The 25,281-nt window shown below is 37.6% G+C and overlaps 1 long non-coding RNA gene across 1 annotated transcript in view; it reads right to left on the bottom strand.

Annotated features, from left to right (window-relative positions):
- Positions 1 to 24,434, bottom strand: part of LOC127675646 (uncharacterized) — a 217,022-nt gene extending 192,588 nt beyond the window's left edge. The window contains exon 1 of the long non-coding RNA XR_007975500.1: positions 24,357 to 24,434. This is a non-coding gene — a long non-coding RNA (uncharacterized LOC127675646). The remainder of the gene's footprint in view (positions 1 to 24,356) is intronic.
- Positions 24,435 to 25,281: the final 847 nt, after the last annotated feature.

Below are 25,281 nucleotides of genomic sequence, written 5' to 3'. Positions count from 1 at the left end.
ATGTAAAATTATGAAAAATATTAATGCTAACAAAACATAAGACAAATTAAAACTTCATTCAGTGATACTCATTGGAACCACCCCATTCCAAATAAAGTACTTTTATGGTTGTGAGCCTAGCCTTTAACGGCTGAGTCATCTCTCCAGCCCAATAAAGTACTTTTATATGGTCTGTTCTATTCTCATGATTTAAAATTGAAATAATGCTTCTGACTAATGAAATTTACTTACTTACCTATTATGTGGGTCAATATAACATCTGATATATGCATATATATATATATGTATATATATCTGTGTTTTTGTAGATGTATATGTGCATCACATATATTCTACCATATCATATTATATATAATAAATAATCCACCAGATTTTGAAAATATAGGTCATTCTTAGCTAATTGCATAGGTTTCCTGTCAGTGTACTGCCTCACAACTTATGGGGCTTTGAGTGACTGTCTATTTTTCTGCTTGTCTGGGGAATTTCATAATGCATCATTTTTTACCATGCTAGCCACATAGTCTATTTCCTGCTGTCCACTCTTCCAATTTCTTCTCACTATCCTTCAGGTTTGTTTCACATCTTTTTCTGTATCAGCTCTGAGCTCAGTTCCTCATTCCCTACAACCTTCACCATAAAAATGTATTTCATTGAGGGAGAGAACTCAGGTGTTTCTTTACATCTTTTGAGTAAGAAGTAATAGCTTTGAACAAGGATGGCTGCCAGGCAAAGAGCATAAGAATCTACAGATAGTACTGACTTGAGTCACAGATTTGTCTCCTGACTAACACAGAGAAGGCAGGGCTCCCTTCTTTGTTATCCTCTGTTCCATACCATGATATAGCGAAGACTATGAAAAACTCCCTCTGGGGTTAGAAAGATGGCTCAGAAGTTAAGACTTGTTTTTTTTCCCCAGTACCCACATTGTGGCTCAAAATATCTACAACTTCAATTCTAGGGCATCTGATACTCTCTTTTGATTGCCAAGGGGATAAATGTGGCACACATATGTACACCCAGGCATGACACAAACATACACAAAAGAAACTAAGTCAAATTAATCCAAACCTTTCTTAATTTAAGAAAAATGATCCCCCCCCCCTTCACAGGGCAGAGATGCTTATCCCAGGATCACAAAGAGAAGTCTATAGAGGAGATTCTGGGAAAGTTTGTTAGCAGCACCCTGAAATCTTAAGATCATTGTTTTCAGTCAATAATTGCATGCACATATAACACATGATCTTCCCAGGGATCTCCAAAAGCACCATCTAAAGATGAGGGACAAAAGAGAACCTAGATGAAGTATGACTGTTGTGTGTTGTAAGATTGTAAACTTACCATTCATGTATGCACCAACTAAACGTACACACTGAATGCATGAGTGTAGAGAATTAGTCAGGGAGGCATGATACTTCTTACAGATATCCCAAGGTTTTGTCATAACATTAACCACATCTGAAATTATTTAATTGGTTCTTTTTGTCACATAAATCCCTCAACTAGATTGTAAGCCTCATGCAGAAAGATATCAAGTAATAATAAACTTCACAATATAATCAGGTCATTATTTTATCTCCATTTACACCCATTCAATGAATTCAGTCCATCTCTAAATGACAAATATCACATATTTAATTTCATTTGTTGTTTCTCAACAATATAGATAAATAATAGCATGTATGTGTTGATGTCATGAAGATGTAAGAAAACTATCTTGGTCTCAACAGAAACAGGGAGGATGGGAGACAGTGAGTGAGTCAGTGGACAGTAAGCACAAAGGAGCTTTCTTACTTGTATGAAAAGCACCTTATGTAATGCTGTATGATGATGATTATAATGATGATAATAAAGAAATGCCTGGGGAACAAAATAATGGCCTTATCCAAAAGTGCAACTGTTTACAACAGCACGCACTGGTGCAATAGTGGCAAGACTGGGGGATAACTAACCACCTTCAAAATGAATTTGAAACTTGCTCCACCAGAAGGAACAGGTGCTTGGTACTGCAAAGCCATGGCTACAGAGGTCCCACGCCCTAAAGGGAACTTACTCCTGATGATTTGCTAAATGCGCATGCAGTCAAACTGCCTTCTAGACATTAATGTTTATACTTATGGAGTTCTGTGGCTCTTCCCCTGCATCGAATAAGTTCTGTCTTTGTTTGCAATGGGAGTGCACAGACTAGTAACTTCTCAACATACTGAGAGTAAGAGGTGGGTAAGGTCTACCCCTGAAATGGACATCTTTACCAGTCATTCCAAGGCACAGGGAATATCACTGAACTGGGTCAAAAAGAGTGGGAGCTCAGGCTGAAGAGGAGCATTATGAACCTCTGTCTTCTGGCTGTGCCATGGCTGTTAGAATCTTGAACTCATCGCAGCTGAGGCTACCTGCACATATGATGAGATCAACTGGGATAAGCTGGGAAGTAAGGGATCATCAGTGGTGAGATGGGGAGAAGAGAACAGTGGGGGCAAATATTACAACACACTGTATGCACAGAAAATGTCAAAACAAAAATTAATGAATAAAAATGTTGCTACTCACTAGTTCTATAATTTTTAAATCATATAATCTGACCTCTATTGACACATCTATTCATACAGTAAGTGAGCAAAATTGTATTTCAGGGCATATATGGCACTGGACACATTGTTTTAAGCCAAGTTTCCATATGCTTAAAGCATCAAAAGATATACTCAGGGATCTGGAACATTTAATGACCAGCTTAGGGCTTCATCTTCATCTTGGTTGTGGACAGAAATCTATCCCACTACCTTAAAACCTATAAAAAAAATGTGAGTCTTGTTTGATAATTGATTTTCTAGCTTTGCCTCAGGGACACTGTCAAAAGTGTTCAATGTGATTAATACAGGAACAGTTCCCTGTGGGTACTTGGTCTGGAAATTAAAATTTTTAATAAACTTCTAACAGGAATTCCAGGTACAATGGATTAAGTTGGGTGCATTTCTGTTTACATTGCAATGGCTAGTCAAGGATTCAATGTACCTTTAAGAGGCTTATAAATTAAATAAGCAATGGAACCATGTTTGCCATTACATCACTATGAACACAGACCGCTCAAGAGCTCAGGCCTCTGGAGAACTTGGCTGAAATTAATTCTCAGCTGGTCTATGGTTAAAGTCTTCTACCTGGAGTCCCTGCTTAATTTGAAAAAGCTTCCCAATGGATCTATTTACATTTTTGCCATTTCAAGCAAAATATATTCATAAAGTTGGAAAAAAAAAGTTTTCCTCAAGGGAAGGAGCAACAGTTTGTGTTTCACTACAAAGGTCCTCAGTAGGTGGTTGGCAGGTAGCTTGTTGTGCAGGGGATAGAAAAGTATTGAGCTGGGAAGAACCAGTTACAGGGGCTGGGTACCTTGACTTCTCTGTCCTCAGCTTCTGCCAGCTGTATCACCTTAATGGCATCCCCTGTCCTCTTTTTCCCATTTTTCCTTCATTTCCTCATTTGTAAAATGTGATCAATACCTGGTTGTGAGAATTAATGAATCAATCATTTCAAATGGCCAAGATAAATGTGCTTTAGATTCGTAAGACATTTTATAGGAAGTAAACTGCTATCTTCCGAATACCCCATATATGTTGGACTCTATTAAGCTTAAAAAACAAAACAAAACAAAACAAAAAACCAGTGGTTTCACAACAAAGTGCTTATAAATTCCAGAGGCAAATGCTGATAAAGGTTCTATAAACAGTGTTTACAGTGACAGCCACGCAAAGAGCTGCAAAATAACACTCCACACCAGATTTTCCAAAATAGGATTATTACTGAAATAATCTTTTGCCCCCAAACTGGCGAAACTTCTCGAACTTGCAGATCATCTTCCATTGACATTTGAGCATTAGATCAGGACCAGGATTGTTGCCAATGGATTTTCATTGTGCCATGATAAAAATAGGCACCACAGAGCCAAGAAAAGCTTTGAAAACACAGACAATAGAAGCCCATGGGGTTTAGATTTCTTCCAAGTCTTGTGAGTGGTGTGTTGTGAAGTAGCAATGCCATTTCTTCTTGGCCCTGTGCTGGGGAGATTAAAGGATTGACAGTGGGTGCTAACCTCAAGTCTGTCCTCTTCTCCATGGTATCTGGGGTCAGTCATTCTGACATGTCCTTTTGTCACAGACTAGTGGTAAGAAGAATGCTCCAAAGCTCCTTGTAGTTAGAGGAACACTGAAGGACCTATAGTTCATCCCACACTGACCACTTCAGAATGCTTGTGGCTGTTTCAAAAAACCTCTCTAGACTATTACAATGTATGGTGTCTATGAGAACCAGTAGGAGACCATTGTGAAAAACATGGCCTTCATGGGAGATAAGGCAGGTCACCTTATTTCCACTGCTGCCCTGTGTGATAATGCCAAGGGTCAGTAAACTTGATATATAAAGGAATAAATACTCCTGAGTTTCATAGGGCCTCAGGGTGTCCATCTCAGCTCCTCAATACTTCTGTTACATTCAATGAAAATGAATAAATGACAGGCCTTGCGATCATGAGGATCTTGATTCAATCTCTACACAATGCACATTTTTAAAAAGCTAGGCATGATGGCAAATAAGTGTAAATCCAACACTGGGGAGGTAGAACCTAGATGAACTAGATCTTTGGGACTCTCCTGCAAGTCATCCTAGCATACTGGGTGATTCCTGACCTATAAGAGTCCCTGTCTTACACATATATACAAAAACCAATGAGAGACCCTGACACACATACACAGGCAGTAAGTAAATGGAGGGGGCATATTAGGTCTCTGAAACAAGCTTTTCCACTCCAATCTAAAGTCTACTAAGTTATTTACCTATCTTATGACACTAATATATATGCATTATAAAAGTAGGAGCTGAAAATTTGCAGTAGAGAGAATAAATGTATACTTTATTAATGTATTCTGTATTAATCATACAGAATGTAGTCCAGCAGAAATGTCCCATTAAAAATTTCATAATGTAGAAGTTCTTTGAATATGCTTGAAAAAGTTTGGAAATGTTTATTTTGTGCAGCCTCCTGCACACGTGGCACCGCCTCCCCAATCGTGGAGAGGTGTCAAGCCACATGTGAACTGGCTGAGTTTTATAAGCTATGTCCCTCTGTTTCCAACCCATGGCCAGCTGTCAGTTTGTATTCTGAACCACCAAACCAAGTAACTTCCCACTTTCCCAGGCCATAATCAGTTGTCCTGGAAACTAATTGAGATTTGCTAATTTTCATATTTTTAATACATGGGTTTAGAATCCACTGAAAGCTTCAATCTTGGAGCTCTTTCAACAGGTGATAACATTCTAAATCCAGGATTCTAATCATGCAGCTCTGAGAATTTTGACAAAAACACCTATCATTTTCATCAACAATGCATTTACTTCACAACATGTTATAAAGGATACACTGACAAATACCAATTTTCAAAATGGTCCAGAATTGTGAAACAGGATGCTCTTGAAAAGTTGTAAATCATTTGCTGATTGTTTAATATTTTATGTTGTGCTAACAAATGCAATCTATTGATGCATCAAAATCATCTGCTAGAACACATCTAGCTATTAGTACTACCTGTTCTTATCAGAAAATAATTTGGGGGAACTAAAGTGGAACTTTTCAATTTTGGAAACACATTGAAAACATTGGCATGAGGAAAGGAAAAAGGTCTGCAAAAGAAATAAAAGGCATATTTGCATGCCATGTTGTTAAAATACATTGGAAATTACCTTGTTTCAACATTTGGTTTTGAATTATTATTATTATACTGCATGCATATATAGATACATATATATATATATATATATATATATATATATATATATATATATATATATATATATATACATATACACACACACACACACATATGCCTATAGGTACACGCATGGATGTCAGGGGAAACCTTCTGGAGTCAGGTTTCATCTTCTGCCTTTCCTTGGGTTCCAGGGCTTTTACTGAATTCAGATCATCAAGTATCTGCTCAAGGACCTTTCTAGACTTTTTCTTTTAGTTTATGAGAAAGAAATCATGTATCCCAACCTAGCCTTCTCCTCATTCTGTAGCCTAGAATAGCCCTGAACTTGGACTTCTGGTCCTCTTATCTCTACCTCATGAGTGGTAACACATGTCTGTGCCACCACACCCAGTTTCTACCAAGTTGAGGGTGTATGATACAGGGCCTTGCATCCCTCCCAAGTGAATGTCAGCCCAGCCCACTTTTACCAAACAATGCTACAACTAAGTTAGGCACAAAACTACCATTCTTAGAATGAAAATAAAAACATACTATGAAACAATTAAAGGAAAATAGAAGATGAGGTACTAGAGAGATGGCCCAGCAGTTCAGAACATTATTGCTTATTTCTAGTCCCAACAGCCACGTATTGGCTCACAATAGTCTGTACTTCAAGTCCCAGGATATCTGATGCCCTCTTCTAGCTTCTTCAGGTACTGCATGATTATGGTGTACGCACACACACACACACACACACACACACACACACTCAGGCATAACATTCGTACATATACAATAAATAAGATTTAAAAAAGTAAGATGAGTGATAGTATTATTGGTATCCCTCCCTGTTATAAAATTGCCATATACCACTCTGTTGATGACAGAACATAAAGTATTACCAGGTATTAGAGTCCCAGAGTGATTAATTCTAATATCAGTTTATTCATGTTACTGAGGTTTATTACTTTCCTTTTGTGAATGTAAAAAGCAAAGACAAGGGCTAGGACCAACCCATTGTGCCTTCCACTATGGTGCTCACTGCATGTTGAATCAAAAGCTATAATGAGGAGGGCAGTCCACTGAGGGAATCATCACATCCTCCTTCTGTGCTGGAGTCTGATTCTGCTTCCCAGAGACTTTTGTAGCCCTCGGACCTCAAAGTCCACCACCGCCAGCCATGTACTCATAGTCATGAGAGAAAATACATCTCTCACTTTCTTCTCCAGCAAAGTACCATCTATGCCTGGAGAGTGGAATGAGGAAGAAGGGGCATCAATATTTCGAAAGGACGCTAAACAAAAAGAACCAACACAGTCACATCCCAGACAACACAGACTCTTTGAAAAATGATAATAAGATGGCACAACTATCATAACTTTCAAGTTACCTGTCATTTCACCCAAACATTCCTGACATCTCCTACTGTGTTATTAGAACAAACACAATAAGGAAATCTGTCTCTCAATAGTGACAAGACATATGTATGTCTTTTCCATTGACTTGAAATCCTAATTCTGCTGTCATAAAAGATCTTAAAATTCAAATGACTTCAGTATTCAGATCTTAAAATGGCAATAGGAACTTCATTAATTCAGAACTAAACATTCTTCACCGACTATAAAAGTTAATGATTTTTTAGTAACATTAAAAATGCTAAAGCTGTGCATGCCATTTTCAATGATCATCACAACTATAGATTCTCCCCTTCTAAACCACATAGTGCAATCAATGCATCCTAGCAGCTATGCGCCTGCCTTTCAACCAATCTCCATAACATGACAGTGCCAAAGAACCCTGATGGCGTCCTATGGTGCTCTTCATAATGTTAAAAGGAATCATATCACACAGAGGATTTAACTGGATGCCCTTGGGATAGGATCCATTTGGAAAGGGATGTAAAATAATAAGGAGAAAGAGGAAATGCAAATATCATCAATGAAATTTACCACTGGATTAAAAAGGGAACAAAAATCAGCAACTTTTTTCAGATGAGTTTAATAAGCAGGATTATGTTCTATCACCTTCAAAGGCCTAACAGTGGAGAATAGTTTTCATTTTGCATTTCACTTGTAAAGGGAGATCATACAATTACCATTGAAGCTAAAGTGTTGTGTTTTTTTTTTTTTTTTTTTACAAAATCTGGAAACGAATACAAATTGCAGTAATTCACACAGCTTACTAAAGCTAGCAGATGCCATTTGCAGTCTAAATCCTACAATGCCTCTTCTTCCCAGCAGTATCATGGCTAAGGAAGGTGGTTTGTCAGTCTTAGTTCTGCAGAAATTCAGGCCAGCTAATTCTTTGTTGTAGAGCTTCTCTGTGCATTGTGGGGAAGGGGACTCAGAAAACAAAACACCAAAATGAAGCTTCAGAAGTAGTATGTGTCCAACCTTTTCCTATTCACTTGGCTGATCCTCATTCTGCCCCAAGGCACACCACAGAAAGTAGAAGTTACCTACTCAAATGCTGATTATAGAAACCAGAACCACTTTTCCCTCCTGATAAGCACAAATGGAAAAATATTATTCTAGGACAAGGAGATGGAATGCTGCTCATGGGCCAATAAGACTCTGAATATGGCCCTTGCACAGTCCATTCCGCAGTCTATTACTATCAGCCTATTTGTCCACTGATGTTTCTATAATGCCATCCATGCTTTACCAAACCTACAAGTGAAAATGGAGTATTCGGCCTGAGTCTTCAGTGTGATGGCTCTCATGCCACAGCAAAATAACACCATAAAAGATGTTAGTAGTATCGCCCATTTACCTGTCATTTGTCATACATACATGAGCCCTGAGACTTTGATGGGCAGAAAAGGAGTCACCTGACTTTTCTGCCTCTCCAAATGATAAAGATGCTGATCAGTGTGTCAGGCTTTCATCTATTAAATGCCAGTTCTATCCCTTAAACCCTCCCTGTAACAACACAAAATGTGACATGAGTCTATAATCCCAGCACTTGAGAGAGAGAAGCAGTAGGATAGGGAGTTCAAGGTCATCCTCCCCTACAGAGTGAGTTTGAATCCAGCCTGCTACAGAAGATCTTATCTTATCAAATGGAAAAATGAAGCAAAATGCCAGGAAGTAAAACATTTCCTCAGAATTAGACAGACACAGGTCATTTGTCCCCTAAGCAACAACATCCCGAGTTGAAAATCACTTCCAGAAGCCCTATTTTCATAATCCAAATTTTTCTGAGTATCAACTTTATACAACTGAATTATATCTGTAGATACCCAGCTCTCACTGTAATTTGTCCTCGGTGTCCTGCATTGTGCTATGTACTGCAGTCAGTCAATAAGCTCATTGGCAAGTCTTTTGCTCTACACCCTTGGGAATCTGCATAGTTTTAATATCTGACTTACTCCTCTCATTGTCAGACACCAATGTACTACCGACTATTTTCAACTTGCTTTCCCAGACTGGTTATTGCCTCTGGTCTTTGTTATATCTTACCAGGTCATATAAACACACTATACCAGATGAAGGACAATATCTTGGCAATGTGTCCTTTAATTCATGTTTGGATGCATTCTTAGGAACAAATGCTCAATGAATAATCATGAGTACATGCATTCTAAGGAAACAAGATAGAGTTAAGAAAATAGCCTTTTGTGTGAAAATTGAAACCCATATATGTACACACACACACACACACACACACACACACACTTTTTTGGAATTTTAGCATAAAATGAGGTTTCCAGGTTTCTATTTGAAAAGAAAGCAAAATTTAACTGAACAGTCTTTAGCTAAATTTTTTGGTAAGCAAACTCTAAGCTTTATCACACAAGACACTAAATAGTGTATTAGTCATCCGGCATAAGTTAAATTTGCACTGTTAAATCTAGAAAGCCAGAATCTAAGAAACTACAGAATTTCAAAGTAGAATTAGTAATAGCACCTAATAAATATGACATGCAAAATGTGAGCTATAGAAAGCACTGGTCCATGGTATTCACTCGGATGCCTGCATCGTAATGATAAAGCATTTTCCTCCCTTTAAGAATTCATTAATTGTGGTACATTTATGTTTCTTTTTAGGCAATTCAGAAGCTGTAGTTTCAAACACAAGCCTTTGAGAAATTCATTTAAATGAATATTTATAAACTTTCCTCTCGCAATTATATTTAGCAACTATAGCAGATGCCTCTACTTTCCCAATGCTAGTTGTATCACTAATTAGAGTCCCTCTTTCATCATTCTGTCCTCCAGTCACTTGTCTCTCAAGTAGACCACCTACACACTCAAGACAAAGAGATACACATGGATCTAACAGACATAGGACTAAGTTTAAAAGAAATGCCATGAAAGAAGCATGCATGAGCCACAAGCACTCAGTGTTCACAACCCCAGATCTTACCACAGCAATAATTGGTGCATGTGAAATTGAGGTTTTAAGTTGCATGCATCTCTAAGGGATGCTATCTCATTTACCACTGGATTACTCTTGTTCATCCTTTTCCTTCTAAGTTACTCAGTGTAGGGTCCATAATTACCAGACCAGAGTAAAAGAGACCTGAGCCTCAGCCCTAAAACTGATTTAGAAATCACAAGCAGACAAGCTAAGAAATACATATTTTATTAATTTTTCAGATTTACGTTATAAATGGATTTTGTACACAACTGTATATGTATACTGTGTGCGTGCAGTGCCTACAAAGTCAGAAGAGAGGATCAGATCTCCTGGAACAGAGGCTATAGTTGGTGATGAACAGCTCTGTAGGAGCTAGAAACTAAACACAGGTCCTTTGCAAGAGCAGCAAGCACTTTTAATCACTGAGTCATTTCTCCAGGTCCCAGAAATAACATAACATTGATATGACCTCCAGGCAGTGTGCATATCAAGGATTTTTCCTTTTTTTTTCTTTTTCTTTTCCTTCTTTCCTTCTTTTTTTTTAAAGCCAATTTATAGTTTCTTCAGCTGGGAAAGTGGTTCATTGCATATCAAATATTTACATTGTGATTTGTAACAGTAGTAAAGTTATAGTCATGAAGTAGTAGTAAAAATTAATTTTATGGTTGAGGGTCATCACAACATGAGGAACTGTATTAATTAATGGGTGGCAGTATTTGGAAGGATGAAAACAACTGGTATAGGAGAAACTCTAAGCTAACTTCAAGCATTTTAAATGTTTAGCTTTTGTGGTGCCAAAACACACCAAGATCTCTTGTATCCAGTACCATTTGGAATGAAGCAGACTAGGTTGTTAGTTTTCTCTTCACTCTGAACTATTAAATCAACTTGTTTTAGATCTATGAGTTTTTCAATGCCCGATGAAGTGAGCATGGTGAGTACTTAAGGGAATACTGTCTGCTTTCTCAAAATAAAAGGTATATGCTTATGTCTTCTAATTTGCCCTGCATTTCAGAAATAGTCACGAGAGCTTAATTATCACCAATGGCCACAATATTTATAGACACCTTTCATTCACTGGTCCTGATTTTCATTTTCTACTTTAATATATTTCACATTCCATTAACTTCTCAAAAGGCTCCGTTTTAACTTTTAGAGACCTGGGAATTTTGAGAACTTTGGCTAACTTGAGAAGAAAACCCAGAAGTAAAAATTGATGGGTGGTCAAAATCAGGAATGGGATTTATATAATACATTAAGAACTATAGCCCTCCACCCCCATAAACTACACCATCAACACCAACACCAATACCATCACCAATACCCACTTACCCATCCATAAAAGCCAAGGAAAACTAGTTCTAAAACTGAACAAAGAGAAAAGAATCCACAAGCCTTACCCTTTCAAAGTGCTATAGTTTTTTCTACAGCTCTAGGTAATTTACACAGGGAAAAAGCTTTCCCTGAATTTGTCTTGAGCCCTCAAGTTGCCTCTGGGTTCAGAATATGGTGTTGGATCCCATAGAATTGGAATTGTGAATGGTATGAGTTACCATACTGGTGCTAGGAATTAAACCCAAGTCCTCTGCAAAAGCAACAAGAGCTTTGAACCCCAAAGCTATTTCTCCAGCCCTCTCTGCTACTGAACTGAAACTAGCAAAACACTGATCACCTGTATAGGTCAAAGACCAGCAACTATTTCCTGCAATGGACTGGCTACTACATATTTCAAATGTGTTTTTATGTCAAAAGAAAAGCCAACAAAACAAAAAATAACAACAAACCCAACAATAAAAGACTATTACAACTGCCCTATCTTTCTTCTTATTCTTCTCCTCCATCTCTTTTTCCTCTTGTGTTTGGCCTTTTGGAAGATCAGGTTTGATGTAGCCTTTACTGGCCTTGAACTGCTAATCCTCCTGCTGGATTAATCCTCCTGGCCTTATACCTGCTTCTATTTCAAACACATGCCACCATGTCCAGGTTCTTGAATTTCTGTAAATAGTTTAAGTAAAAAGCTTAAGAAATAGGCATGACTATATACTATATAATAAAACATTATTTCTGAAAATATGCAATGCCCTAGATCTGGCCTGCAGCCCACTATTTGCCAGCCTCTAACACAATCCCACCAGATGCTGCTATCTCTCTGCTCCATCTTATAAACTATAAATCCTCTGTTTGTCATTTCTTCTGTTTCAGGAGTCTGCCTTATACCAACCACTTGGGAAAGTATTATCTCAAAGGCCATGCAAGTTTCAGGCCCCATCCTCTTAGCCCTTCCTGGTACTCAGAGTGCAGAGAGCTCAATGGCTTAGAATTTTTTATTTGTTTTAAGATGTTTTTTATGTATAGGAGTGCTTTACATCCCCGCATGTCTGTCTATGTACAAAATGTATCTATTCCTAAAAAAAGCCAAAAGAGGGCATTAGATTTCCTGGAACTGGTGGATGTTAGCTACCATGAGAGTAGCAGGGATTGAACATGGGTCTTCTGGATGAAAAGCAAATCCTTTTAACTACTAGATTTCTCTTACCCAGGCTATGGATTGCAATTTTAAAATATTTTTCTAAAAAATTAATTAGTACTTGTGTGTGTGTGTGTGTGTGTGTGTGTTTGTGTGTTGTGTATGCGTAGGAGAAAGTCAGAGGGCTAGCTATCAGATCAGAAGAGTTACAGGCAGTCTTGATCCTGATGTGGAAACTGGATCCTCTATAAGAGGAATGGTTGCCCTAAACCTCAAAGCCATATCTCAACACCTGGATTCCAACCTTTTAATAGAGTTTTAAAATTATTTTAATTTTTAAGTGATTTTTTTTCTGGCTTTTGTTCCTCTACCTCTCCCAAGTAAAGCTAAGAATTTTCAATACTCTGCCTTCCCCTTCCTTTGAGATGTGTTCTAATTGTGGATCTTATCCATGCTCTATACTTTGACCCATGACAACAACAACAACAACAACAAAAACCCTCTACCAGAATATTAACCCTTGACCCCTGGGCTTCATGTTTTTCTGCTTGCATTCTGACTGCATACTCTGTTATCCCTGATGGGTAATTGGCCTGAGGTACCACTCTGTAGGGAGTTGGGGGCAAAGTTGGTGTTAGTTTATAGAGTAAAGCCACCTAGGAAAACACTTGGTCTCTTAAAAGCATAAGCTATAACTGCAGATAGTCTGTGATTAGGATGATGAAATCAAGAGCCTAATGATGCTGTTCCCACCAAAGATAAAAGGAATGCATATTGCAAGAACAACCTTTTTCTAGTAATGAATTATTCATCAGTTTTCTGGATAAAAATAACTAAGTAACTATAAATAATTTTTGTCTTGAATTGACCAGAAAGGAGAAACTATAGAAATTAATGGAATGCGTTTATGAAGAGAGAAACAAATATTAATTATATACATGTAAATATGCACACTATGTTTAAACAATGGGTTTTAATATAAATTAAATAGTACACAATAAAGAATTAGTGATTGATAATTAGGTTTTGGGGGGAATTGGAAAGATCTAAATCTACATAAGAAGATATTCTAAGTATGGGAAGAATTCTAATCATGAAATTCATAGACACTTTAGATATACCTTATATATATAGATTTAATACCCTATTTTGAAAATTTGGTCATGCAAAAATATTGTAGTGTGTAATTTTTTTACTTGTGGCTTCCTGTAAGATTTAAAAATATTTTAGACTTTGGGACATTTCAAGTTTTAGATTTTTAGATTAAGTTGCTGAACCTACATAAATGAAAGAATTTACCAAAATGTATAAATGGATATCTAAAAATGTACATACTCCTAAAATTAGTCAGAGTAGAAGAGATAGGAACTTCAAAGGAAATACATAGTTTCACTTGAAGTTGACTTCTCCATAAAGGAAATCACAAGCTAGGAGAATAACACTTTTATGAGCTCAGATAAAATTGCCAACATAGGAAATAATCCATAAAATATCTTTCAACAGGAAAAGCTCAGTGTGGCTCAGAGCTAGTTTTTGCCAGACAGTAGGTTAAAACCCTAACACCACCAAAACTAAAGCAAATGAAAAGCTTTAAAAATAGGTCGGAGGCTGACAAGGAATACACTTTCAATACACTGAAGATATACTTAAAATAATTTTAAACATTTTTAAAAAGACGACAGACCCAAATAAAGATTTGTAAAGCAAATTAAAATACAAAATACTCAGTAATAAAAAAGGGTGGAAAGGGGAAGATAAGGAAGGGGAAGGAGGAAAGAAGAGGCGAGAAAGAGAGGGAGAGGTAGGAAGGGAGGGAGAAAGGGAGAAAGGGAGAGAAAGAGAGAGAAAGAGAAACATAAATTTATAAAGATTGTGAATGAGTAGATCAAATAATATGTAGCCTATGCTGACTATGTCAATCAAAACTGTCTTATTGTGTGAAATAAATTAAAATACTCAATAAAATAAGTATACAATGTTATGGGGAAGGATGTCGTGGTCATTTGAATAACAGTGACCCACCCCCCATACGCTTATGTATTTGAATGCTTTAATTGCCAGAGAGTAATATTGTTTAAGAAAGATTAGGAGATATGGCTTTGTTGGAGTAGGTGTGGCCTTGTTGGAAAACCACACCTCTGAGGGCTTTAGGGTGGGTTTAGGTTTCAAAAGCTAAGACCAGTGTCTCACCCCTCATGCTGCCTAAAGATACGAATGTAGAACTCTCAACTACTTTTCCAGCACCATGCCCGCATTCATTCCACCACACTCCCCACCTGGATAATAATGGACTCACCTCTGAAACTGTGAGTCACTCCCCAATTAAATGCTTTCTTTTATAAGAGCTGGAATGGCCATGGTCTCCTTACAGCACAAGAGCAGTGACTAAGCCAGAGGTCAATAGACTTGAGATTTTCTAAAGTGAGGGAGAAGGATTGAAGCATTGATTGACTTTACATTTTTCTACCACCATCCTGATTTTCTTTTCATTTCTTTTCTTATAGATTTATTTATTTTATGTATATGGGTACACCATTGTTGCCTTCAGACATATCAGAAGAGGGCATCAGATCCTATTACAGATGGTTGTGAGCTACTGTATGGTTACTGGGAATGGAACTCAGGACCTCTGGAAGAACAGTCAGTGTTCTTAACCACTGAACCATCTCTCCAATCCCTTGATTTTCTTTTTTAGTCTAACTATTAAAAATAATCATCATCATGATCATCATCATCATCATCATCAGCAGCAGCAGCAGCAGCAGCAGCAGCATAGAGACCTGCTGACTCATCAGGTTCTGAGCCTGGGCAGCATGACACTTCAGCATCATAGGCAGCCATCACTGGAGGTAGGCAAACAAAAAATATGAAAGTAGAAAAGTCCTAATTCTGGCCGTGCTGTTTCTCCCCTACTTTCAAGCTCACAAAATACGAAATAACAACAAAAAATAAAATAGACAGGATTCACCATTGAATTACAAAGCACCAACTTAGATGAGAGTCTAATGTTTATGTACATTAATCAGTGGCTGTGTATGTATGATATGGGGGTGATCAATCAAGACAAATGTGGAGGTCAGAGAATAATGTGGGTAGCTCACTTTAGAGAACGTCTACCAGGGAGTTTATGGATCAAATTCAGACCATCAAGCTTCCCTGACAATTTTTACCTGCTAGGCTATTTCCAAATCGCCATATACAACTCTAATTATATTAAGCCAAAGTAACATGGACTTTCAGGTTAAAAGATGGAACTGGAATTTTTTTTTTTTTTGCAATTTCAACTTTATGCTATCTCTATGAAACATACAGAATGTAAACAGAAAGACAATTTGGAGGTACAGAATAATGAAAGGTAGAGAAGAAATCCACCTGGCAACATAAATGTAGTAGGTAATGTATGCTAGTATAAGCAATCTTTTTGTTTGCTGAGCAAAGATTCTGGTTAGATCTGGTACTACTTATGCTGAAACCAGTGGCCTAGGATGCGCTACCCAAGTGAACATGGCAGCATTGCCTCATCAGCAAAGTGTTCATTCTTTGCTCCATAAGAATGTAACATTACACTGATATCTCTAAAGAAACTACTGATTTCAGCTTATAGTTTTGATGTTTGTTCATTGTATGAGACATAGACATCTGGGCTGGTAATGGCTTCTGAATTTTCCTTCCCTGGTTTCCTTTCATTCTCACTGAGAAAACTGACTAAGACCAGAACCAGTGAAGAATTAGGTTGACACTTCTTCAGGTCATTATGCCACAGCACAGTGAATGCTAATGAGTAGCATTCCATCTGCAGGACCAGTTTACATTGCCGATCAGATCAACAAATCCTCCATATGGGGAACAATGAGACAATGTGGACAGAGCAGAGAAAAATCTGTGATATAGAGATGCAACACATGCATGGCATGCCTGAAGGTTGTACTCAAGCATTAAGTATGAGGAAGTATGGTTTATGTACTGGAATTGGACCACAGTGATCTGTACCCAACGAACATACTCTCAAATATTAGGGCAGAATATCGGAAGACTCCATTCCTTAATTTATTAGTGAACATGTCCTATGTACCTATGGTAAGACATTGACTGTACAAGGTTTGTCCAAGAAGATACTTTCTATTTTCCTGACATATACTCAAAAACATGATCAAATAGTGAAGTTAGCTATGTGTGTCTGTATGTCTGTGTATGCACATATGTTTATAAATGTGGGTGTACATTTGCCACAGTGCACACATGAAAATCAGAAATTAACTTCAAATGCTAGTTCCTACTTTTCACCTTGTTTTGAGATGGGCTTTTTTTGTTGTTTTTTCCAATGTGTATGCTAGGCTAGATACCTTCCAGGGATTTTCCTATCTCTGCCAGCTACTTCCTCGTAGGATTTCTGGGGTTCCATATACTTGTACCATGTTCCAGCTTTTATGTAGGTTATGAGGATTTAAACTCTAGTTCTTTTGCTTGTACAATAATCATTTTTATCCAGTGAGCCATGTACCTATCTCCAAATCAATATACTTTTCTATACTGTTTTCTTACTTCATAAACATCTTTACTGTTAAACAATAAAATGCAAATCAAAGGTTGAAAGTCTTAAAGTAGAATAAATTGGAAACTTAGATGTAAGAGGGAAAAATCCTATTAAATCTCAAGGCTGGACAGGTCTGATTCATGGCCAAATATTTTTTATAAATAAAACTCTATTACAAAACTTATGATTATGTGCTTACATATCATGTTACAATAGCAGATTTCCATAGCTCTAGTAAGGGTCATACAGTCTACACTGGCATAAATGTTTGCTTTTATTGGTCCTTTCCAGAAAATTTTCTTTAGAGGTAATTGGAGAAAGACTGTATCAGATATGAGAAAAATGCTGATAGTTTTTCCAAAAGATTTTATATTATTTTGAAAGATGTATATGTGGGGGTGGGCAGATATTCTCTCAGAAATGTGGGTGAATCTGGAGGACAGAGATATTGGATGTCTGGAAACTAAAGTTACAGTGTCAGATGCTGGGAACTAAACTCTGATTCTCTGAAACATCAGTTTACACTTTTAGCTACTGGATCTTTTCCTCAGTCTCTCTAGTTTCTACATACAAATGTTGAAGCACTCAGGGGAAAAAGGTTCTTTGATATCTCTCACACAGGGCTCTGCCTCCTACATTTGGCTAGGTAGTCACGCAGTGAAGTTTTGATAAGACAAAACCTTTATTTAAGTTGTGCACACCCATGTGTGTGTGCCCGTGTATCTTTGTGTGTGTGTGTGTGTGTGTGTGTGTGTGTACACTCAGTGGATACCAACATGGCTTCTTGGCCACCTGCACTGCCTTGGAGAGCCAGGAGCAGATCATTTGCTCAAAACAGTAAGTACATGTTGTCCCCAGTTTTCTCCATAAAAGCTTGTTGCCTCCCTGTGCAAGTCTGTTTTCTGACACCCACTCCCAACACTGTTCCTCATTGCACTCTACTGTTCTATCAAGACACACAGGAAAACTGCTAATAGAGCCACTCTTTCAAGTATTTTATGCTTCTATTAAAGTGAACAAGCAAGTTAGCACAGCAACAGGACCTGCACATTTGGATAGAAAATTATTTTCCACAAGACACAGCAGTACTCAGACATACAATTGGCCCTCAGTGTCTGCAAGTGCCACTTGGCAGTCAACCAAACAGATAGAATATAAAGGGGATTCATGTGTTTTTTGTGGTGGAGTGTATGCATAACTTATCTCTTAAACAACACAGTATGATTTCATGTAGGATTAGGAATAATCAAGACAGAGTTTGAAGTATGTAACAGGATGTAAATGAGTAATATACAAATATTACATATATATATGTATATGAACTCATGGATATTTGAGTTTTTATAACTGCATGGGTCCTGGAGTCAATCCTCTGAGCACACTAAGGGATAATAGTATCTTTATAGAACAGCTTCAGTAGCAGAACCCAAATGACCTTGCAAAATTAGTTAGCACACATCAAAATTCTCTAGCCATAATGAGCCTGAAAAGACAAAAGCAATCTTCTCACAACTATGGATGTAGGAATCTTCTGGGAAAAGATGATTTCTATATAAGGCTGACAGTGACCTTGGTGATAATGGATTTGTTTCCCTTTCTCAGGGTGGAGGGGTAGATCTGTAGAGAATGCAAGGTGGATGCTAATGAGATGCACAGGAACACAGAATACGAAGCACACCCATTTGCATTCTTGTATTGCTGTGGGTGGGAGTGAAGGAAGGAAATGTGTGTGGGACATCTGAGATAACCCAAATGGAGAGAAGTGCCAAAGCTTTATTTAGATACTCACAAAAAGCAACAGGAAATCCTCATAATTTGGTACACAGTGCAGTACGATCCTGTCCTTCTTTGAGATACTATAGCAATGTAAATATATACATGCTCTCATGTTTACCTATACTTACAATCTCAGAGGGGCTTGCTAATGCCTGTCCTCTCATTCCTCAACCATTGTTTGTCAAGCTCAAGGCTTGTTTACCTCATATGTGCTCCATATCCGTCTCTAGGCTATCATCAGTGATCTCAGCTCTTGTTCACCATCCTTCCACAACACTATTACAAGAATGTTCTTGTTTTACAGCCTTTGTGGATTCAGTTCCATTTTCGTTTTGTGGTATACCCATTCTGTTTAGTATATCAGTCTTAAGTTTGTTGGTCAATGAAAATTTACATGTATTTAGACCAAATAATACCCAGGTACTTCCCTACCAATATGACCCCATGCATGGCCCCAGTGGTTAATTAGCATCATTGACTAGTTTTGCCTCTTTTTATTTGAACACACATAACATTTTTTTATTGATTCTCTGGGAGTGTGTCAGCATGCACCCCAACCACAATCCCTTGCCAGGCCTTCCATGTCCCCCCCCACCTTGTAATCTCCCCCATGAAAGAAGTAAAGATAAAAGTAATTCAAACAATGGTAAAAGGTTCACTTTGTATTATCCATATACTCATTGGATTATGGGCAAATTCTTAGTGGTCTAACCCTTAAAATAGAACTGAGTCCTTCCCCTCCTATATCTCTGCCACAAGCCAACGACTGTGTAAAGCTATTCTTTGACATCTCAGTCATACTTTTCGAGAATTCTCTTCACTGACTTCCTGCCTAAGCTGCTCCATTTAGGGGCTGGGGAAGCAGCTGTGGGAGGGTTGGCTGGGGAAGGGGCTGTGGAGGGGTTGAGGAGGGGCTGGGGGAATAAGAGTTCTCACAGAAGCCTTCCATGCCTCTCCCTCTCAACTGTGTATCTGTAGTTGTCAATATCCCAGCAAGAGTAGTCTCCTTTCAACAAGGATCATGGACCTCCACTCTGTTTCCGGTGACAGCATAGACCACAAATGTGGTCCCCTGCTGCAGCAGGATCATGGACCCAGACAAAGCCCTCAGTGGCTGCCTGGGTTATGGATATTACAGTGGCCTCATGTGGCAGCTTAGGCCGCCCACATCAATATGGCCTTTGGAGGCAACACAGCCCATGGACACCTGCATGGGCTTTGGAGGTAACTCAGATGACAGATATCAATATAGAACCCCTGTCCTCCAAGGCCTTTGTACTCCAACTTGGCCCTTTATGACAGCCAGGATCCAGATACCTCTGTAGCCTCAGGTGGCAGCATAGGCCACTCACTTCAGTTTGGTCCCCAGTGGCAGTAGAGCATACAGACATGAGTATAGATAGCTTCAGAGCTTCAGGGTACAGCACAGGCCATGAACATTAGCATGCCCTATGGACATAACACTCTGGCCATGGTCATCAACACAGACCCCAGCTGCAGCAGAACCACAGACCCCGACATGACCCTTGCTTTGCTGATTTTTATCTTTATATAAATAATATGAGTATCATCAAACATTTGCTCTTTGCATGTCTATGACTGTTTCTCCATTTATTATTACATGTAAATAACATACTACTTTTTCACTCAGGTATATTCTTATAACAGAAGTATGCATTTTTGTCTATTTTACCATTGATGGCTTTCTAAATTGTTTGATATCTAGGATTATGAAAAAAAACATTTATTGGTCTTTTATGTCAATATTCCCAGAGCTAGGGAGATAGCTCAGTCATTAAAGGGCTGGCGATCCAAGCACAAGAATATGAATTTGATCCCAAGAAAACACATAGAAAAGCAGTTATGGTAGTGGATACATGTATTTCTAGCACAGGACATTTAAGTTCACTGCATAGCCAGCTAACCTAATTGATAAGCCCAAGACCAGTTGAGAAAAGAATTTACTTAGAAGATTTTCAGTTTGGGGTTAATTTTAATAAATCAAGGATTTAAAGACCATTTACTTTTGTGAGCTTAATGAATGAAAGAAAATAATTAATAAGAAAGGATCAGCACACATTCCCATAATAAACTACTTTATTCTTTTCCAATGTATGCTGGACACAGCAACATCTCCTGGGAGCTGTGTGGTGATGAGGGAATCATTATCAAGAGCATGTACACCATGATCTCAAAGATCATACAGTCTGGAACTGAGGGGATATCTTAGTCTGTAAAATGGTTGTCATACAGGCACATAGGGCTTAAGACTGATCCTTAGAACTCACGTAATAGCCAGGTGTAGTAGCACAGGTTTGAAATTCTAGCACTAGAATTTCTTTGAGGTTAACTGCTCAATTAGCCTAACCCTATCAGCTAGCCTTAGCCAGTAAGAGACCCTATCTCAGTAAACAAGGTTGATGGTTCCTAATGATCTACATTCACATACATATGTGTACACATCCTCACATAGTCTCTTTCACCTAAACACAAGAACCTAAAACATGAGCATTCATATATACACACATACACACAAGGCAGGAGAACAATCAATATTTCTAATTGTGGAACTTTCTGTACAGACATTGCCTCTGTCAATTTGTAGTTCACGGTAGCTTATTAGCTAACCTCCGATGGGTGAAGCAGTTTTTGATTTCTAAAAACACAGTTTAATAATAAATGGCCTAAACTCCCCGTGAAAGTATATGGATCAGGGCTCCATGCAAGAAGAGCCTTAGGTTACAGGACCTTCTCATTTCAATTAGGATTTCCTATATTCTCCGAGCCGTCCTTATCACTTAGTAATCAACCCTATGCAAGTATTTGTAGACAGGGTTTTACAAAGGAATAGAGAATTCTTTTAATCATCACATCACTTCAACACTGATGAGGGCATTTCCACACATTTGTAAGGAATTCCATAGGGGAATTTTTGACTGTCCCTGACTGTCAAATTTGGGGGACAAATTTGAGATCATTTCTAACCTTTCTCTAATCAGTGAATCTCCAGAGCATCCAGCCTGTCGTGCGAGAATTCCTTTTAAGCACATGCTTCTACTTCTATGTAAAAAGTCAAGTGAAATTCATTACTGAACTATTTTTTACAGAAGAATTATATTTTAATTTGGGTTCACAAATCATTTCATAAACTGTTCTTCCTAACTCCCCAAAACTTAGCAATGGTCTGCAACTAATTGATAACATGACAGAGTATGAACTGATATGCAATGCTCATATTTTATTGAGAACTACCCTATTAATAAGGATTTCTATGGCATATTGTTCTACAAAAAATTATAACATGACTTCACCATGAATAATTCATTTCATATGACACACATCAACTCAAAATTCAAACTTGTGCACCAGCCATCTATATTTTATATGTGACTATAAAATGAAAATTTCTCAGGGTGACTTCTGCCTCCAGTGAATGAATGACAGGAGAAAGAATGAGGCTGCATTATAACAGCTTCACAGGGCAGCAGGAAGCGATGGGTTGCTCTGCTCCTACCAACAATGAACTAGAACATGAAATCTGTGTCTCCCTTCTCCACTCTGCCTTATTTTCTGACCTGTGATATCCTTGGGACCAAGAAGGACCTGTAAGTTTTGTTGCTACATGTTCAATTGGAGCAGTGCATGGGGGAAAATCTGCTCTTAGGTAATATTAGGCAGTTTCTGGAGACAAGTGTGAGAAGGTCACTGGTATCCAATATATAGGGAGTAGATATGTCACAAAACTTTCAGAAGTCTCCAACAATATGGAGATGCCAGTGTCAGAGCCAAAGGCCTTATTAGAGCTAAATAATAGTGTTTTCATTGTGCCAGGTTTTGGAACAATGAAACACAAAGTCATTCTTAGTTCTCCATTATTAAAAGTGGCAACTTAGGACACAGTGTGTTATTTGAAGCTGACACCTTAGTAAATTGGCATATACTCCGATGCTATTCTTATCTATGAATAAATACCTATAATGTCATATTCTCAGGGTGTATGTGAAGAGACTTTTCTTCCTACCTATCAATAATCCATTTCAGTCTTGACTACTGAGTGGAACTTTTTGGTCTGAAGATTGAAATCAAATTTGAGGAGGTTTTGAGTTGAGCACATACATCCTACCCGGATGCTACTACCTCTTTAGAGACTTCTGAGAGTCTGCTTTCAAAATTATACAATCCTCAGTGATGAGCAGAGCAGCACCACCACTGGCTAAAATTACCACTTACTAAATTTCTTCTCTTTGTAAGAAGCAAAACATCTCTTCTTAAACTCCTCTTCTTATTTGGAATTATTAACATTCATTGAAGCAATAAAAAGAATGAAAATAACAAGTAATGGCCTAAATAATATTTCCTAAGACTATTATTTCACTTATATGGTGTACTAACCAGGGAGCACTCAAATCTACATATACAAATATGTGTGTGTGTATCCCATCACCATCAAACATAAACACAATTTAACAGTTGCCCTATATTTGAAAGTATAATTTTAATAAGCACATCTACTACTTACTTTAGGTAATGAATGAGAAAAAACACACCAAACCTATGGTTTTATTTGATATTAAATCTCAATTAATGCCATCAATATTATAACTTTTTAATTCAGCCTGCCTTCCTGTATGCTGCCTGCCCTGCTTGAATTCAAATTTCATTTTGTTTTTCTATTTAAAGTCTTGTGGGAAAAGGTTTGGCTTCAATTTTAATATACATAATATATTTTTACTTTTATTCCCCTGTAAGTGTCTTGAATCTTGAATCAGCATTTTACTGCTAGTGTTGAGAAAAAAAGGTTGACATTCTTTATAAAATGAGTGTATCTGTTTATAGAATCTTACCCTTGGGCAAGCCAATTTTCATAAATGTTGTTCAGAAGAAGCTATCTCTATAGGTTCTCCCCTTTCCTTTCACTTAACAGTATACTACACAGGAATTTGATGATCTTTATCTATATACTAGTATATACCAGTATATACTAACCAAGTATATATTGCTGAATATTCTGTATGCATTGCAAAAATATTGTTCTATACCCATACATACCTAATGGCTACATATAATAATAATAATAATAATAATAATAATAATAATAATAATGAATTATAAAAGTTATAATGAAAAATGAGTTCGTGATTTGGATGTATTGCAAGCTTCCAAAAAGCCTGTATGAAAAGAAACTAGAAAATGCTTTAATAAGTTTATAAAACTATAATACGTGAGCATTGAGGTCTTCTTAAACACTTTTATAAAAGAAAGATTTTATGAGTAAGTTTGGAAAATAGCAGTAACATTAATTAACTTTGTTTGAAACTAAGTGACATATGACACACAGATAAGGAATAGACTTATTGTATAAGACCTGCAGCTCCAACATCAGTAAAAACTGAATGACATTCCAACATGAAGGTAGCTCATATTGGCATCATCTACCATACACAGGAGAAGCCCCAGTTGTACACTGCAGTTAGTATTTTCTTACCTCTAATAAGAACAGCGGTATTTCATCCAAGGCTTTGTGACTATCCGGCGAGTTGTGTTAAATGAAACAGATGCTATGTGTTACCATATTATATAATCCATTTTACATAGTCAATAAATGCTAAGCACCCACAGCAAATTATCTAGTATCTTAGAGGATAGATTGCCTAACTTGACCTAAAAATGAAGCAAACATCAGTGAGAAACGTAATTCACAGGCAAAACAGACAAAAGAAAATTTCCCATCAGCATATAAACTGTGAGAATCAAACAAGCTGGGTTAAATATGCAACTGTGGGTAAAGAAGCCAACCCAAGACAATGAGACCCCAAACAATACCCCAAACACTTAACACATCCCAAGTAACATGCTCCTATCAGAAACTAATGCGATGTCCAACCTTCTCTTCTAAAATGTTAGTGGTGAAAAGAAATGGGATTCTTATGTTGTGCTTGCATTCATTTCAGCTGGTTCGATTTTGGTGGCTTCTGTATGACTATGGACCTTATACCCAATGTAAATATTGCTCTGCCATTTGTAGGAGAAGTCAAGGTGCACAATCCATACCCAGCAAATCCAGACTGGCTTCTCTTTGTGTAAAATAACATAATAAAATGTACCATGTTCATCCCAGATGAAGGCAATTATACCTTTTACTCTAATCCTAAAGTTGCAAGACTGACATTCAGACTCAATTATTAAATCTCTGTGTCTTTGTCTCTTTTTCTGTCTTTGTCTCTCTCTTTCTCTCTCTCTCTCTCTCTCTATCTCTCTCTCTCTCTCTCTCTCTCTCTCTCTCTCTCTCTTTCTCTCTCTCTCTCTCTCTCTCTCTCTCTCTCTCTCTCTCTCTCTCTCTGTGTGTGTGTGTGTGTGTGTGTGTGTGTGAAGTGTTGAGAACAAGGAAACTCAGGCTTCCTGAGGAAATA

Source organism: Apodemus sylvaticus, chromosome X (genome assembly GCF_947179515.1).
Source record: "Apodemus sylvaticus chromosome X, mApoSyl1.1, whole genome shotgun sequence".
NCBI classification, from domain to species: domain Eukaryota; kingdom Metazoa; phylum Chordata; class Mammalia; order Rodentia; family Muridae; genus Apodemus; species Apodemus sylvaticus.
The sequence above is the reverse complement of the archived record's forward strand: the minus strand, read 5'-3'. Positions and strand labels throughout refer to the sequence as shown.